General features: G+C 41.0%; 1 protein-coding gene across 2 annotated transcripts in view; it reads left to right on the top strand.

The window, feature by feature from the left end:
* aqp1 (aquaporin 1 (Colton blood group)) overlaps nucleotides 1-18,557 on the top strand; it is a 34,472-nt gene that overhangs the window by 977 nt on the left and 14,938 nt on the right. The gene's annotated exons all lie outside the window — the stretch shown is intronic.

The following is an 18,557-nucleotide window of genomic DNA, read 5'->3' on the forward strand; positions in this document are numbered from 1 at the left end:
TGCTTTAAATAAAGTTATGCTTTATTATTAATAAGATTCAGCAGGTGCAGGTGCCAAAGAAGCCAGGGCTTTGGGGGTCTTTTCATGGATTTCTAGAAGTAGGGATTTGGGAAATTGTTCTTTCTAATTTGGGAATAACAAATGTTTATAAACAGAGGAGTCTCGATCACTTCCCAGGATCAGAGCTTTCTTGTCATTCCAAGCCAGATCCAGAATCCAACCCACTTCGGGCAGGACAACATGACTTCTTTACGTGGGATTACACTACCCAAAATCCCCCATCACCTGAAAGTTGTAGCCGCCCTTAATGTCCTGTTTGCAAACTCTTTTGCAGCTGGTCGCTCCAAGTAGAATTTGTGCTATTAATGGCACAATAGACTCTTCCGGATGGAAGTTGGCAACCATACTAAAATTATTTTCTCTGTGTTGCCGCTTGCATTAGCAAGGGGGTAGAGACACCAGCTTTATAAAGGATGCCAAAATATGCCAAGACATTTCAGATCCTTGGGGGGTGGGGGGGTGGATTTCCATATTTTAAATATCCCGAGTGGCAAAGAGTTATCCAACAGGCAGAAACTGAACTGACAACAAGGAAGGGACTTCACCTGTTGATTTTCTTTCTGTTCCCAAGTTTACAAAGGCACAAGATCAATGTGAAGGGATTAATGATTATCATACGGCTTTTGACTGAATTGATTCATGACTCTTACTCTGATGAAACTAAATCTAGAAACATGGAAATCCTAATGGATTTGCATACCTGGTCCTTGGTGGGAAACCCATTCGTCTTTTAAGGTGCTACAGGTCTCCTTTTTTTCTTTCTTCTGCAGGCTTATTTAGTATTGCATAAGCTCACTTGTTGTCAGTGAAAGCTTGGGTCATAATAAATTAGTTTTTAAAGTGCTGCAAGACTCTTTCAGACTCTTTCAGAATTCCCATCAATTCAAACCAGATGTGAACTGGAATTATCAGTAGCTAGCAGCACCTTATCTGTTCCTATTTTCTCTAATTCTTTACTACACTGGGGAGAAATGCCAAATCCCCAAAACCCTTCCACTACTAGTTTTTGGGGTGTATCTAGACTGTAAAATTATGGCACTTTGTTATGGGATGTGTAGTTTCCCAAAGTACTGTATTTAAGAAATGAAGTCTGAGTGCTCTAATGCCACAGTTTAGGGGGATGCATGAAAGAACTACAATTACAAATCCCAGGTTGATGTCATGGCAGCTAAAGCAGGACCTCACTACTATTACATTGAAGTGTTTCTATGCCCAAGATTGAGGTCTTTAGATTATCATATGCAATATGTGCAGATCCTTTGCAGATTCAAATGGACTTCTCCATGCTAGAGTTGGCATTGCAATGATCAGCAAGAGGGAGAAGGCTTGGGGAAAACTAGGAGCCTACTGTGATCTCTCGCACCCACGAAACTAGAAATCCCCCTATTAATTAACTTAGGTAAAGATAAAGGTAAAGGTTTCCCCCTGACATTAAATCCAGTTGTGTCCAACTTTGGGGGTTGGTGCTCATCTCCATAGCTAAGCCAAAGAGCCGGTGTTGTCCATAGACACCTCTAAGGTAATGTGGCTGGCATGACTGCATAGAGCGCTATTACCTTCCCACCAGAGAGGTACCTATTGATCTACTCACACTTATATGTTTTCAAACTGTGAGGATGGCAGAAGCTGGGGCTAGCAGCAGGAGCTCACCCGACTCCCCAGATTTGAACCACCAGCCTTTCAGTCAGCAAGTTCAGCAGCTCAGCGGTTTAATCCGCTGCGCTAACGGGGGCTCCCATTAATTAACTTATTTATTTTTAATTGATTTATATGCTGCCTTTCTCCCAGAGTGGGACCCCGTCGCTTCCCAGGATAATCATAAACCAGATCCAGAATCCAACCCAATTTGGGCAGGAAAACATGACTTCTTTAGGGTGGGTTACTCTTCACAAAACCTCCCATCACTTGAAAGTTGTAGCCACCCTTAATGTCCTGTTTGCAAACTCTGGTTTTGATTGGGTTACGGCTTCCAAATGAAAACTCAGAATTTATCCCAATGTTCATTGCCCTAGGTTTGTTTCTCTCCCCATTCTCTTGGCTGAGGCAGTTGACTGAGGCCAACATTTTCATGGAGCTTCCCCATCCATGGCAGTCTATCTGCAGAGATTTGTCACATGGAGAGAAGAGCACAAAGTCAAGTCCAACTCTGGCTCTTCTCGGTAGAGTCAATGCAGTTTGATACCACTTGAACTGCCTTGGCTCAATTCTATAGAATCCTGGGATTTGTAGTTTGAGTATCAACCTTTGGCAGATGATACTCAAAACCTTGTAAGACTACAACTCCCAGAAATCCATACCACTTACCCGTGGCAATTAAAGTGTTGTCAAGTTGCATTCATCTCCACTCTGGATGGACCCAGGGCAACCCGTACCCATTTGACAGTGCCATCCGCAGGTAGATAGGTACACCTCCATACAACTGTGTTGTGTAGTGGTTATGGTGTTGGCTTGGGACTTGGGAGATGTAGTTTCAGGTCCTCAGTGATGTCTGAAAGTAATGAATTTCAGCCTGAATTCCCTTTGTAGGGATGTAAACAAAAGGTAAGGAGGGAGAGAGTCACATTTGTTGCTTTCATCGCTTGGAAAGAGACACAGGGCAGGCTCATTGTCCTAGGCTCACCATATGTTCGCCATGAGTCGGAAATAATTTGAAGGAATACAGTAACTTCTTATTGAGCAGACCTAGAGGGTCCTGTGGCAAAAATCTACTCCATTCTCCACTTTTACCCTAACACATGTCACCTGCAAGGAGAAAGGTTCAGGATCTCTATATCGTCTTTGTTTTTCTCTTCTCCTTTCTTGGCCTTTTCTGCGGATTCTTGTGGGTTGAAAATAGTGCAAGGCTGATTCCTTGGAGCGTCTCTTAATGTGTGCTTTAGAAACATCCCCATAAAAATGTCCTGTCGGATGGCGGTGGCTGTGCCTCTTCAACTCCCTGGCGCTCTCCCAAAGCGCCCACACAAAACCTCGACTTCAGGTCTTGAAACATTTACTCTGCTTTCAACAAGGGATGTATTTCGGGTGACTGGAGAGCCATAACTGTCTTGTTGGGGTTTCTGGAAAGCCTGACAGGAAGCATGCAAGCGAGAAGAGAGGCTGGATCCCAGTTCAAGCTTCCCAGCTCAAACCTATTGCATTTTGAGGTTGTGCAAAACACAATTGAGCAAATGGGGGTGCAATTAAGATACTGGAATTAGTGGCACTATATCTTCCCATTTTGAGAAGAGAAAAACTTGGAAAAGATACTTTCTTTTTTTGCATTCAGAAGTATTTGGGGGGGGGGGGGGGATACAAGGTGAACAATGGTCCCATTTGCACCACCATTTGGAACTGCATTATATGGTCAATGTAAAAAAGGTAAAAGGTAAAGGTTTCCCCCTGACGTTAAGTCCAGTCATGTCTGACTCTGGGGGTTGATGCTCATCTCCATTTCTAAGCCAAAGAGCTGGCGTTGTCCATAGACACTTCCAAGGTCATGTGGCCGGCATGACTGCATGGAGCACCATTACCTTTCCACTGGAGTTGTACCTATTGATCTACTCACACTGGCATGTTTTCAAACTGCTAGGTTGGCAGAAGCTGGAGACCCATATAAAGGAGCTCCTGATGGCGCAGTGGATTAAACCGCTGAACTGCTGAACTTGCTGACTGAAAGGTTGGCAGTTCAAATTCAGCTTCTGACAACTTAGCAGTTTGAAAACATGCCAATGTGAGTAGATCAATAGGCACCGCTCTAGCAGGAAGGTAACAGCGGTCCATGCAGTCATGCCAGTCACATGACCTTGGAGGTGTCTACTGACAATGCTGGCTCTTCAGCTTAGCAATGGAAATGAGCACCTCGGACATGACTAGATTTAACGTCAAGGGAAAACATTTACCTTTACCTAGACTCCTATAAGGCATTTAACCTGCATATAAATCCTGTGATAGAGCCATCTTTGGGTTTCCATAATTTGGAAATAACCTGAAGTTTACATGATAGCCATGTTTAAGTAGTTGAAAGATGGAGTCAACATGTTTCCTGCTACTCCAAAGGCTAGGATACAAGGTCATGGGTTTAAATCGGGCATGGGCAAACTACGGCCCTCCAGGTGTTTTGGACTCCAATTCCCACAATTCCTAACAGCCTCAGGCCCTTATCTTTCCCTCCTCAGCCACTTAAGATGGAAGGGTCCTGAGGATGTTAGGAATTGTGGGAGTTGAAGTCCAAAACTCCTGGAGGGCTGAAGTTTGCCCATGCCTGGTTTAAACTACAGAAGAAGAGATACCACCTAAAAATGAGGATAGATGTCCTGATAATAAGAGCTATTCAACAGTGGAATACACTGTGGGGAGTTTTCCCCACAGAGGCTGGATGATAATAATAATAATAATAATAATAATAATAATAATAATAATAATAATAATATTTTTATTTTTATACCCCACCACCATCTCCACAGAGGGACTCGGGGCGGCTCACAGATATAAAACAAGCATACAGTGGTATCAAATACAGAAAACACACAAATAAAATTAAAAGGCATAAAATAAAATCACATCAGACATCACTGAGGACCTGATGGATGGCCATCTGCTGAGAGGGCTTGCACTGGTTATTCCAGAATGAGGTTGTACTGGATGAATTCAAAGAACAGGAGAAGTGATTCCACCTAAACATTTGGAAAAACTTACTTAAAGAAGAATAGATTCCTTCAGAGGGTAGTGGAGTCTCCTACTTGAGGGTGGATGGCCATCTGTCAGGAGTGTTTTAATTCCAGCATGATAAGAGGTCAGACATAGATAGCCTTTAGAGTTCTTGCAACTCTATGTTTCTATGATTCGATTATTGGGTGGGGCAGAACAGTAAGGAGTGAGATAGAACATGCTCAGTTCTCATATCATGTGGTCCCAATCCTACTCTTTTTTTTCATTTACAAGAAAAGCAGTCCAAAAGCTTCCACACAGTTAATGTACTACAGAGCCTCACCTCATACACTAGAGAGCTTCTCCTGCCAATCATCGTAAGCATTACTGAGCTGCTATCCGTCTGTTACATCAAGTGGATTTTTAAATTTGCTGTCTTTCCAAAAGGAAACTTTCTCCGATGGCGAGCCACTCTGACAGGTGCAAAGAAAAGTTGGATTGCAAGCTAAGAAATTATTTAAGTGGCTCAGCCAGTGGGTAGAGAAATAAACATACAGAAGGAACAATGGGCTGATTTAATACTGAGCTGCCTCTTCTATTTGTCATGAATCAGAGTTACAGCAACGTCTTGGCACATGGCATGCTCCAATCTATTTCCAAATACAGGCACTGGAAGTTCAGAGAAGTTTCTGCTTGTGACTAAAGCATAAGACAAATACATTAGTCCCAGAGCAAATGAAACTTGAACTTTCCTTAAAAATGAGAACTAAAGTGAGGTCCTCAAACAGAGGACAAGGGGTGTATCTACACTGTAGAATTGGTGCAGTTTGGCACCGTTTTAACTACTTTGGTGAGGCGCCAGCCTTGTAAAGCCGCAACTTCCATGATTCCATAGCATTGAGCCATGACTGTTAAAGTGGTTTCAAACTGCATTAATATTACAGTGTAGATCAGTGGTTCTCAACCTTCCTAATACCGCGACCTCTTAATACAGTTCCTCATATTGTGCTGACCCCCAACCATAAAATTATTTTCATTGCTACTTCATTACTGTAATTTTGCTACTGTTATGAATCATGATGTAAATATCTGATATACAGGAAGTATTTTCATTCACTGGACCAAATTTGGCACAAATACCTGATACGCCCAAATTTGAATACTGGTGGGGTTGGGGGGGGGGGGTTTGATTTTGGGAGTTGCAGTTTCTGGGATTTATAGTTTACTTGCAATCAAAGAACATTCTGAACTCCACCAATAATGATATTGAATCAAACTTGGCACACAGAACTCCCATGACCAACAGAAAACATTGGAAGGGTTTGGTTGGCATTGACCTTGAGTTTTGGAGTTGTAGTTCACCTACATCCAGAGAGCACTGTGAACTCAAACAATGATGGATCTGGACCAAACTTGGCACAAAGATTCAATATGCCCAAATTTGAACACTGGTTGAGTTTGGGGAAAAGAGACCTTGACATTTGGGAGTTTTAGTTGATGGGATTTATAGTTCACCTACAAAGGGGTTCCTAAGACCATCAGAAATATCTGTTTTCTGATGGTCTTTGGTGACCCTCTGACACCCCCTTCATGACACCCCCAGGAGTCCTAACCCCCAGGTTGAGAAACGCTGGTGTAGATGCACCCATATAACATGTTTTTTGTTAGCAGGCTAAGGTGTTGAAGTACTGTATTTCCATTAACCAATGAATAAGTTGAGCCATGTTTATGGGTTGCTTTATTGACTATGAGACCTCTGGTGGCTCAGCGTGTAAAAGCGCTGAGATGCTGAACTTGCGGACCAAAAGGTTGCAGGTTCGAGTCCAGGGAGCAGATGAGTGCCCGCTGTTAGCCCCAGCTCCTGCCAACCTAGCAGTTCGAAAACATGTCAATGTGAGTAGATCAATACGTACTTCTCTGGTGGGAAGGTAACGGTGCTCCATGCAGTCATGCCAGCCACATGACCCTGGAGGTGTCTATGGACAACGCCGGCTCTTTGGCTTAGAAATGGAGATGAGCACCAACCCCAAGAGTCGGACACGACTGGACTTAACGTCAGGGGAATCTTGTACCTTTATTTTTACTTATTGACTATAATTTCTAGACTTATTCACAAACACATAGGGTACTAAACTCCTTTGAGAAATGGAGATGTGTTTATACAGATATTGGCTGAAATCTGACTCAGCTGGAAGAAAACTCCAGAGTCCTAATTCCAAGGGAACAGGGTGATGCTGATGTGGGGTTGACGTTCAGACTGACTGGCTGCCATCCCATTCCTTGGAAACAGAGCCGGATCGGCCTCTAAATAAAGGACGCTGGCTCATTCCCTCCGAAACCACCTCTTTGCCCACGCAGCAGAAAAATAGAGAGCAGGGCCCCCCCAAAGCCGAGCAGCCAAACCGAATGACAACGGCTATTAAAGATGTGTGGTCTGGTTTCCAAGGGTGTTGGCGAATGGCTTCCCCAGACGGCATCCTTGCCCTATCATTAACTACAGCGCTCTGGGTTTCCTCCGAGTTGAGACAGCTTTGGAAAGGAAAACCTCTCCGATGTCTGCGTAAGAAGGGATCATTTTCCCTGGCCAACTTGCTTATGTTTTTTTCCACTAATATTAATATTACTGGTGGTTGTTGCATGCCTTCAAGGCATTCCAGCTTATGGTAAACTAAGGCAAATCTGAGGGTTGCTGTGTGTTTTCCGGGGTGTATGGCCATGTTCCAGAAGTATTCCCTCCTGACGTTTCAACAAGGCCATTAATGATAATCAAGGTGATTAGTTACAACATTCACACTGGCCTCCAACAGACACCCTGGACCTGCCACAGATATATAAACCTCCCTTGCTTAGTTTGTCCAGTATACCTCACCACCTCTGAGGATGCCTGCCATAGATGTGGGTGAAATGTCAGGAGAGAATGCTTCTGGAACATGGCCAGACAGCCTGGAAAACACACAACAACCTTGTGATTCTGGCCATGAAAGCCTTTGATAACACATTAAAGCAAATCTATTGGGGTTTTCTTGGCAAGATTCGTTCAGAGAGGCTTTTCCTTTGCCGTTTTCAGAGGCTGAGAGAGTGTGATTCACCCAAGGTTACCGAGAGGGTTTCCATAGCTGTGGCCCCATTTATACTGCCATATAAAGCAGTTTGTTGTAGATGTAGATTCATATAATGTAGTGTAATGCAGTTAAACTGCATTATATGGGGCTATAGCAGGCATAGGCTCTCAAGGGATAAAAATAATGTTACTTTGGAAGTAACATTATTGGTTTACTCATAAACTTCATGTACACAGCATAGAGGAACTTTGCTTCAACTAACTTCCAAACCAAGGCATGGGTAAATTTGGGCCCTCCAGGTGTTTTGGACTTCAACTCCCACAATTCCTAACAGCCTACCGGCTGTTAGGAATTGTGGGAGTTGAAGTCCAAAACACCTGGAGGGTCCAAGTTAGCCCATGTCTGGACTATACTGATCGTACAATGCAATTCCAATCTGCAATATATCACAATGTAGATCTAACCATAGTCCAGTGTTAAAACACCCCACCTTTATGCTAAATGATATCCCACTAAATGATGACCTTTCCACACTAAACAATTATACTACAGTGATTAGATAAATTAGATAAATTGATTAGATTATATTAGTACAACCCCTGTATTTGCAGAACGGATTGAAAATAATAGAGTTCGCTATTATCTGTTGTTTCATGTTTCTATCCATGCAAAATCCATGAACAAATCCCCTGTATTGATACAAGACTATATCATACTTCTCAGAACAGCGCAGAATTTAAAACTTATAAATTATTTATGTCTGTAATTTTCCATTGAACATTTTCAGTCTGCAGATAACCAGGAGTGCATCTACATTGTAGAATGAATGAATGCAGTTTGACCCCGCTTTCACTGCTATGGCTCAATGCTATGAAATGCTGGGATTTGTAGTTTGGCAGCATGCCTTGGCAGGGAAAGAAGAAGACCTTGCGAAACTACAATTCCCGGTGCCTTATGGCTGTGGTCCTTTGGGAACTGATAATGCTTTGCGTACCCTCTTGTTTTGGGCTGCCGTTATGGGCGAGCGAAAAAGCAGGAGACAACATCTGTTCAAAAACAGAGTAGCAATTACATTACATAATATCTATAGTAGCTACATATTGAGAGATTCTGTGTTGTATGTTACATAATATATTTCAATTTTTTTGAAGAGGCAAAATGAGGATGAAAAATAGAACCTTCATGGTCAAATGCAAAATATTTTCACCCATCTTTGCTTGGGAACTTCCTTGAAAAATTCATTGTGCATCTACACTAGGCATGGGCAAACTGGAGCCCCTGGTAAAAACCCTTGTGCCGGCAGACTGCTGACTTGAAGGTTGGGTTGCTGACCTTAAGGTTGCCGGGAGAGTGCAGGTGAGCTCCCTCTGTCAGCTCCAGCTCCATGTGGGGACATGAGCGAAGCCTCCCACAAGGATGTTAAAACATCAAAACATCTGGGCATCCCTTGGGCAACGTCCTTGCAGATGGCCAATTCTGTCACACCAGAAACAACTTGTAGTTTCTCAAGTCGCTCCTGACACACACACACAAAAAAATATGGGCAAATTTGGGCTATCTGGATGTTTTGGACTTCAACTCCCACACTTCCTAATAGACTGTTAGGAATTGTGGGAGTTGAAGTCCAAAGCACCTGGAGGGCTCAAGTTTGCCCATATCAGATCTACATTGTAGAATGAATGCAGTTTGGCACCACTTGAACTGCCATGGTTTAATGATATAGTTTCCAGGGATTTGTAGTTTTACAAGGTCTTAAGCTTTCTTTGCCAAAGAGTGCTGGTGCTTCACTAAACCACAAATGCAACAATCCCATAGCATTCAGCTGTGGCAGCGAAACTGCATTCATTCTACAGTGCAGATGTGAGCCAATCGGGCGATTCTTATAGGCTTATTTTCCTGCACTTCTGGAAATTTTAAGGCTCCAGGGAGAGCTAATAATATAGTTAGAAGCTGTATAAATATAGAGTGGTTTGGAGGCGTGTAGTCAAGAGGACGGCAGAGAGAAGAAGGGATGGAAAAGAGGGGAAGAAAGGGAAGGAGAGAGGAGAGTTGAACATTTAGTTTTCAGGTATATTGCTGAAAGCTTTGTGCTGTGAGCTGAGAATGTAGTTTCTCTCCTTAGGAGACTTCCATGTGGGAGTAATGTAGATCACTTCCCCACAAATGAATCCAATAGTCAATTAGATCAGGCACGGGCAAACTTTGGCCCTCCAGGTGTTTTGGACTCCAACTCCCACAATTCCTAACAGCCTATCGGCTGTTAGGAATTGTGGGAGTTGCAGTCCAAAACACCTGGAGGTCCAAAGTTTGCCCATGCTTGGGTAGATGCACCATAGGTCAGCACTGGAGCAAAGATAGAAGTGATGTGAATGGTTTCCCATTGCACTGCAAGGCAAACATATCTTACGCCCAGAAGCTGCTGTCTGCCCTAGCAGTGAAATTCCTTATTGGCACCACAAATTGTTTCTTGCCAGGGTCAATTAGCACCGTCTGGAAGGAATTTTAATTGTAATTGAGGTGTGAAAAAATTGTCCTCCCACTTTCATGCATATCAGGAATTGCTTGGTTTCTGTGTCAGTGGAGCTGTGTTTTGGGTTTCACTCAGAGAAGCCATAGTTAGTCCCACTCTCTTTTGCTTTGGTTTGTCCTCTCCTGGAATATCCCTGTGTCCGGTTCCGGGCAAAGCAATTCAAGAAGGAGATGAACAAGCTGGAAAAGGTTTTGAAACCAAGCCTCATGAGGAACGGCTTAGGGATCTGGGTGTGTTTAGGCAGGAGGAGAAGGTTGAGAGGGGACATGAAAGCCATGGTTAAATATTTGAATGGATAGCATATGGAGAAAGGGGAAAGCTTGATTTCTGCAGCTCTAGAGACTAGGATATGGAGAGATGGATCCCACCTAAGCATTAGGAAGAACGTACTGATAGTTGACATTGTTTGGAGAGGGAATAGGCTACCTGGGAGTTCAGTGGAGTCTCCTTCTCGGGCTGGATTGTCATCTGTTGGGAGTGTTTTGATTGTGTGTTCCTACATGTTCAGAATAGGGTTGGACTGGATGGCCTTTGGGGTATCTTCCAACTCTGTGACTCTATAGAAAGAGGGAAGTTGCATTATTATTTTATTTATTTATTTACAGTATTTATATTCCACTCTTCTCACCCCAAAAAGGACTCAGGGTGGATCACAATGCACATCTACATGGCAAACATTCAATGCCATTAGACATATGACATATAGACAGACACAGAGGCAATTTAACATTTTCCAGCTTCATGAGGGTAGCCCCGATTCCAGCTCAATTGCCACTTCATCATCCACTTGTTACTGCTGTATTAACTCTTGTTTTATTGTCTTACTGTGTTTTATTTTTTAAATACTGTTCAATGTATTTATGCTGTTGTTTTTGTAAATTGTGCTAGTCGGGCCTTGCCCCATGTGAGCCGCCCCGAGTCCCCGTGGGGAGATGGTGGTGGGGTATAAATAAAGTTGTTGTTGTTATTATTATTATTATTATTATTATTATTATTATTATTATTATTATTGTGACACTGAGTCCTTTGATGGAGTACTTCCTCATTCCTTTCCACATGCTGCTGGAAGTTTTTATGGTGTCACAAATTACTTAAATTAGCCTCTCACATAAAGTGGTACCTAAATTTTCTACTCGACAGATGTAACTGTCTTCCGAGCTGCTTACACCAACAGCGAGCTAGGATATTAAATGGTTTGGAGTTCACTCCAACCTGGTCTTCAATCTCATGATCTCTTGGTCAGTAGTGATTTATTGCAGCTGGCTACTAACCAGCTACACCACAGCCCGGCCCACCATTACAGGTGGATTGATTCACCAATAATAATAATAATAATAATAATAATAATAATAATAATAATAATAATAACAACAACAACAACAACAACAACAACTTTATTTTTATACCCCGCCTCTATCTCCCCAAAGGGGACTCAGGGCAGCTTACATGGGGCCAAGCCCGAATAAAAACAATAGCAATATAAAACACAACAATAGACAAAAGACATGCACAATTATAAAAATTTAAACATTAGCCAATAAAAACAAATGACAAGAACTAATAAAAACATGGATTAAAACAGAGAGGTTGTAAAAGTAGACTGGGTAAGGTGCACCATATAAATATTGTAAGAAGTCCATGTCCCTAAATTTGCAAGACCCAAACAGGACCCTTGGGCCCTGTCTACACTGCCATATAATGCAGTTTGAACTGTGTTATATGGCAGTGTAGATGGGGCATTGGTGAGCAGGGTTAATGGAGATCATCCATGGGGTCACGATGTGTTGAAGCTGATTTGATGGCAAAACAACAACTAAATGTATCCTGGCCGTGGGCACTTCTCCCAGGCCCCTTCTACACTGCCATATAATCCAGTTCAAGGCAGATAATTTGGATTTTATATGGCAGTGTAGAAGGGGCCTCAGTAATAAGACTTGTTGCTTTCCAGGTCTATTACTCAGGACCTCATCAGATGGTCAAACAGACACACACTTGTCGACATCTGGCATATAGTTGGAGTGAAGGTTGGGAAAAGAGAAAGACTCTCCATGAGAATGGGTAGGATGCCAGTTATTGTTTTACACTGGCAGAAAAAAAGAGAAGGAAGTTTACAAAGCCTAGAAGGGATTTGTCGTAAAGGAAGAGATACGAGGAAGCTAAACACAGCATGGGGAAAAATACACAACGTATTAGCTTGGGGTTTGCCAACACCTGTCACAATCTGTGTGAACGGACCATTCAATTAATTTGGTTCATGTAGATATTTTGAAGTTGGCAAACCAAGTCTCTCATGAGTAGGATGTATTGTGAGACAATGTGATTTGTTGTTGGAAAAGGTGATAATACTTTGCAAAGTGGATGGCAGTAAGAAAAAGAGAAAGATCACAATGCAGATGTGTCAATACGGTCCTTCTCATTGCAGTTTTAAAAACTTAGCGCCATGACCATGAGCTGCAACTCCTGAACGAAGCTATTGAAGACCAATGGAAGATTCTCATTCATAGGGTCATTGTTGGTTGGCATCACTTTGGTGGCAATTAATAATAGCAAAAAAAATCCCAAAGATGTAACAGGGATGTCAACAATATTGACTACTATTTGTCCCCTAGTTTAAAAAATGAGGCACGACATTTGCAATCTCTTCCAGAAAATAATAGAGCAGAGTGACTTTTGCACCAATTTTAGACCAAATGTTGGAACTCTCTTCCCAGGAGGCAGGCTAAAACCGTTTTATTCTAAAACAGAGAGTTTTTAAGAACAGGCCAAAAAAGTGCTGCATAATTTCGGCAATTTTTTTTCAACAGTTTTTCACTTATTTACTATATTTTAACTGAATTGTTTTAGCTCACTACCCAGGAAGGGAGCTCCAAAGTTTGGAGTAAAATCCAGAATTGCTGTGAGTTTTCTGGGCTGTATGGACATGTTCCAGAAGCATTCTCTCCTGATGTTTTGCCCACATCTATGGCAGGCATCCTCAGAGGTTGAGAGGTCTGTTGGAAACTAGGCAAGTGAGGTTCATTTATCTGTAGAATGTGCAGGATGGGAGAAAGAACTCGTGTCTGTTTGAGTGAATGTCGCAATTGGCCACCTTCATTAGCATTGTATAGCCTTGCAGCTTCAAAGCCTGGCTGCTGTTTGCCTCACAGCACAACACAAAATCCAGTGTTTTTGCCATCTGCTGACTTGGAAGCCATACTGTGTGCAACACTATACTGTTCCATTAATCAGTGTGATATAATATAGAAAAAAGTTTCTTTTAGTATTTAAATACAGTGGAATATCAGTATCTGCTGTGGTTTGGGTTAAGGATCTCCTGCTGATACCCAAATCTGTGGATACCGAAGCTCCATTAGAGCCAACGGTGTAGTAAAGTGGTGTCCTTGATATAATATTGCTGAATCCATGGATGGAGAATCCATGGATATGGAGAGCTGACTCTGGATGTCACAAGTCTTCTAGTTATGGGATTCAAGGTTTTCATGGTAACAAGGTTAGCTTTTCTCAAGGTTACTTACACCCCTTCTACACTGTCATATAATCCAAATTATCAAATCCACATCTGCTTGAATTGGATTATATGAGTCGACACTGCCCTATCATTCAATTCAAAGCAGATAATCTGGATTTTATATGGCAGTGTAGATGGTGCCTTAGACCAAGTGACTTTAGCCCTGATGACTCTCCTATCCAAAAGTAAGTAAGTAAGTAAAAGTAAAAGTTTATTTATATACTGCTCTATCTCCCTAAAGGGACTCAGGGCGGTTTCCAACAATAACTACAAACAACATACATTACATAAGCAGCATAATAAAGACATTATTAAACAAATTAAAAACCTTACAACTAAAAATAATAAGTGACAGTCACAACAACCTACGATCGAGGGGACGGGCATCATTGTCAGGTGTAATTTAAGAAGAAACTTCTTGAACTTGTGAGCAAAATAACTTTGCTTAGCAACATGAGCCAACAATGCTGGGAATGGAGAGGGAAAAGGTGTGGATGTCTCTTAAACACTTGTTTGCTGTGGTCTTCCAAAATGACCGCTGGAATGATTGCACAGGTCAGGAAGGAAAGAAGAAGGAAGGAACCAAACCTCAATAAATTGAGTCAAAAAGACTTTGGTTCCCAGCCAGAAGTTAGAAGGAAGGATTGTGAACCTGGGCACTCAAAAGGTTTGGCTCCTAAAGATGCCAAAGCAAGGCAAACACTGCTAATGGAGCCAAACCACCAGCTGATCTTTCTGTGAAGGACTGTCTCCCAACAACAACAGCAAAAGAAAACATATCTAGGGATATCCTTGCTGGCCGTTCAGTAAAATGTGACAATGTCTAAATCCCACAAAACAATGGTGCCTTTATTAGGCCAAGCAAGAATGCATTAAGCAAGCAAGTTTGCCCATGCCTGATGTAGATGCACCCAATGTTAGGGTCATAGCTCAGAAATAGAATGGCACCTAAGTATCCCTTGGCATTTGCAGAAATGGGAGACAACATTTTCATCCCTCTTTCTCATTGCCATCTCTCAGTGAAATGGCAAAAAAAAAGGAATGGCCTTAATGCCAAGAATAGGAAAATAATAGGGTCGGAAAGTCCACCAATGTTGTTGTGTTAACGATGGCATTTTTGTAGCCAAATGAAATCCTTCATCCCAATAACACACACAATTCTGATCATTTAGGGCAGTGGTTCTCAATCTGTGTGTCCCCAGATGTTTTGGCCTTCAACTCACAGAAATCCCAACAGCTGGTAAACTGGTTGGGATTTCTGGGAGTTGTGGGCCAAAACACATGGAGACCCACAGATTGAGAACCACTGATTTAGTGTATCATGGCAAATTTGAATTCAATAGGGGTGTAAAGTCCCAGTGATGGTGAATCCCCATATACAGACTCACTTCATTTTAGTGATGCTGTATCCTTAGGGATGACATTTGGTTTTAGAAGTGATCCATTTCAGTTCTTGTTTCTTTTTAGGAGTGCATCGGGGATATAGCTAAAGCAGGGGAAGAGTTCACTGACTCTCAGAATAATTCTGCTCCTAATAACATTTCTCAATTCCTACCATTGGAATAACATGAAATCTTAGTTGATCAGTTTGGGCATCCAGAGGAAGAAGCTGGCAAAGTTACTGCAGGAATATGAACAGAAAAAATACAATGAGCTCATGGCATTTGGCTCGGTTTCTGTTTGTATTTAATTTATATTATAGGTCTGCCATATAGGTTCCAGCATGGCATAGTGGTTTGTGTGTTGGACTGCAACTGAAGAACACGTTCTGAATCCTTGCTCAGCCATGAAAACCCATTTGGGAATTCTGGGCAAATAACACACTCTCAGCCTCAGAAAACCCATGATAGGTTCGCCTTAGAGTCACCATAACTCAGAAAAGACTTGTAAATACAAAAAACCCCAACAGACAGGTTACCAAGAAGCCATGAAAGATACAAGCACTGGCAAGCCGTGATGAAAATGTTGGAACAAAACTTGCCATCTGTTGGCTTTGAGTTTTTCCAGACCTCACCAGCCATGTAAGGTCTGGAAAACCTTGCCATGTGTTCGGGATGTAATTATTTTCTCATTTCATTCATACAGGAAGCAATGAGTAACAGCATCAAAGTTTTCATTGACTTTGCATTTTTGAACACTATTCTCAGTTTGGGACTAATTTTTATGAAATTTGACTTTCCATGCATCTTTTTCTGTGCAGGAAACAGCAACCAATATTCTATATCAGAAGTATATTAAGTATAATTTACTTAGTTAATTCACATAGCATGGATTTAATTATACTATACTTAACCAAGCACTCAATTCTGACCCCCTGCCTTGACCTCCCCAAAACATCATTTGCTCATGCTCTGATCTCTTAATATATAAGTAATAGTATATAAACTATGAACCTAACAAATTGTGATCAACAGTTTTATACTTAATTAATTTTATGTGATTTTGACTTATTTGTTTTAATAATGATAATATTTAATTCTATTTTAATATTTATATTTTGTATATATATGTATTTTTGTATATTTTAAAATTGTATAGTTTCTGAGCTACTTCGGCTTTACTAAAGACATTGTTATGTGACATACATGTTATATAAGGCCCCATCTCAACCTGACAAAAAAAAATTCAAATAAGAATAGAGGAACCTCCATGAAGCATGTTTTATCCTTAAATCACATGTAAGGCATCCAGTTGGCGACATACACAACCATAAGTCCTTCTTAGTCCTTCTTCTGTCTGACTATATTGGTTTAATTTATCAATGTTATTTTCAGTTCACTGGTATTAGGTTTAATTTAATGTTAGGTTTTTAACGCTGTTTTCATATGTTGGGATTTTATGCCAACATCTATCTGTTTTATGAAGGCATTTTAATGTATACCATTGTTTGTTAGAATCCGCCCTGAGTCCCTTCGGGGGGATAGGGTGGAATAGAAATAAAGTTTTATTATTATTATTATTATTATTATTATTATTATTATTATTAATAATATTGGGATTTTCTGTTAGGGAAAACTCCCAAAAATACAAAAGCAGGATACTTATGGTTGAGCATTCAGCTCACAGCAAGCAGAGCATAAAGTGCCACGTGGCTGTAAAGAATTTAGAGCTTAGGAGGCAAACATGCAGAGTTCTGTCTTTAAAATCACGAAAGGTTTATTTACAAAAATAATAACTACATTTCTTAATAGTAAAGAACTACTCTATAACTTCATCTCTTCTGGGGTTTAAAAGAGAGGCAAAAATCACCAAGCACTACATGTCTCCTGACACGCAAGCAGAGAGAGATCTCCAAACCAGAGGCGGTTCAACCGTAAGGCGATTTACGAAAATTACCTTGGGCCGGTTCTGTTCAAAACACACAGTACACATTTAGATGTAAATGTAGAAGTCAAAGACAAAAGGCATGCACCTGCAAAGTATCCATTCTACACAACCAATCAGAATGAGAGCAGAAACAGAGAGGAGAGAAGAAATCAATACATTCCAACTATCATACAGGAAATGATTCTGAAGCTTACTATTCCTTATTGAGGACTGAAGACTTGGGCAGCGTGAGGTTGAATTACAACTCTTAGAAATGCGGTGTCAAACTGCATTCATTCTACAGTGTAAATGCACCCTTCATCTCTTTCTTGGTTTGTTCGCTTCTTTGTTTGTTAGGTCTATTGCAAAACACTTTCCCTTTCTCAATAGGAGGTACAGTAGAGTCTCACTTATCCAACACTCGCTTATCCAATGTTCTGGATTATCCAACGCATTGTTGTAGTCAATGTTTTCAATACACCGTGATATTTTGGTGCTAAATTCGTAAATACAGTAATTACTACGTAGCATTACTGCATATTGAACTACTTTTTCTGTCAAATTTGTTGTGTAACATGATGTTTTGGTGCTGAATTTGTAAAATCATAACCGAATTTGATGTGTAATAGACTTTTCCTTAATCCCTCCTTATTATCCAACATATTCGCTTATCCAACATTCTGCCGGCCCGTTTATGTTGGATAAGTGAGACTCTACTGTATTCCACATTTTTAATGAATAGGATAGAAATGGGTTGTTGTGAGTTTTCCGGGCTGTATGGCCATGTTCCAGAAGCATTCTCTCCTGATGTTTCTCCCACATCTATGGCAGGCATTCTCAGAGGTTGTGAAGTATATTGGAAAACTAAGCAAGGGAGGTTTATATATCTATGGAGGGTCCAGGTGGGAGAAAAAACTCTTGTCTGTTGGCGGACAAATCTTTGCTCATTTCATTCCAGCATACAAGAATGAATCACTTCAAACATTTCGTCCTCACTAGGTGGTGTTATGAAAGTTTTGTATGCATTTCCAAAGATTTTACAACTTTTGTATATGAAACATTTGTGGGAAATACTTGCGAAGAAGTGTTTTGCATAGGAAACAAAACAGTTGTGCCATATACACTGTTGGTTCCAGACAAAGAACAATCTTTGACGGATAACAGTGCCATGTATACACAATGTGATTGTGAAAAGTTATACTTTTTTTTTTGTAGAAAACCTCATTTTTTGCAGAATTTTTTAACACGAAAATCACACAATCTGAAAAATCTCAAGGTGGTTGGCCATGTCTCAGTGAGGTGTTTTGGTGTCTATCTATCTATCTATCTATCTATCTATCTATCTATCTATCTATCTATCTAGTATCTATCTATATTGAGATATCAGTTATTTTGAGGATGAGAAACTTTGTATTGCTTTAATCCTTAGCTTTGAATTTCACTGGCAAAAATGCTATGAGCAAAC

Source organism: Anolis carolinensis, chromosome 6 (genome assembly GCF_035594765.1).
Source record: "Anolis carolinensis isolate JA03-04 chromosome 6, rAnoCar3.1.pri, whole genome shotgun sequence".
NCBI classification, from domain to species: domain Eukaryota; kingdom Metazoa; phylum Chordata; class Lepidosauria; order Squamata; family Dactyloidae; genus Anolis; species Anolis carolinensis.